Consider the following 663-nt stretch of genomic DNA (forward strand, 5'->3'; position numbering starts at 1 on the left):
CAAATTTTTATAAATTTAGTACTGTAACATCATTAAACAAACAAATAAACAACAACAAAACCTTTAAAGGAGCATTTGATATGCAAAGCCCTCACATTATTAAATTTCCAATTTTCAAGAAAAAAATTATGAGACATACAAAGAAGCAAAAAAGTATGGCCTATATAAAGGAAAAGAAGTAGTCAACAGTAACAGTTCCTTGAGGAAGACTTGACTTTGGACTTAGGTAGACAGGTACTTTAAATCAGCAATTTCTGTTTTCTTAAAGGTAAAGGAAACCATGAGAATTATGCCTCATTAAAGAGTGAATGTTAATACAGAGATATAAAATATTTTAAAAAGAACCAATATGTGTGCTCCCTTTGGCAGTGCGTATACTAAAATTAGAATGATACAGAGAAGATTAGCATGGCCCCTGTGCAAGGATGACAAGCAAATTCATGAGGCATTCCATGTTTTTAACTGGAATTTAAATAAAAACTGGGTGTCATGCTATATGTTGGCAAATTGAACTCCAATAAAAAAAAAATTAGGAGGATCCCTGGGTGGCTCAGCAGTTTGGCGCCTGCCTTTGGCCCAGGGCGCGATCCTGGAGTCCTGGGATCGAGTCCTGCATCGGGCTCCAGGCATGGAGCCTGCTTCTCCCTCTGCCTGTGTCTCTGC

General features: G+C 37.7%; 1 non-coding gene across 1 annotated transcript; it reads left to right on the forward strand.

Moving 5' to 3' along the window:
• The first annotated feature begins 353 nt into the window (after positions 1 to 353).
• LOC140628852 (U6 spliceosomal RNA) lies at positions 354 to 460 on the forward strand. The gene has a single exon (XR_012026787.1). It is a non-coding gene; the product is annotated as a U6 spliceosomal RNA (small nuclear RNA).
• Positions 461 to 663: the final 203 nt, after the last annotated feature.

Source organism: Canis lupus, chromosome X (assembly GCF_048164855.1).
Source record: "Canis lupus baileyi chromosome X, mCanLup2.hap1, whole genome shotgun sequence".
In the NCBI taxonomy this organism is placed as follows: Eukaryota; Metazoa; Chordata; class Mammalia; order Carnivora; family Canidae; genus Canis; species Canis lupus.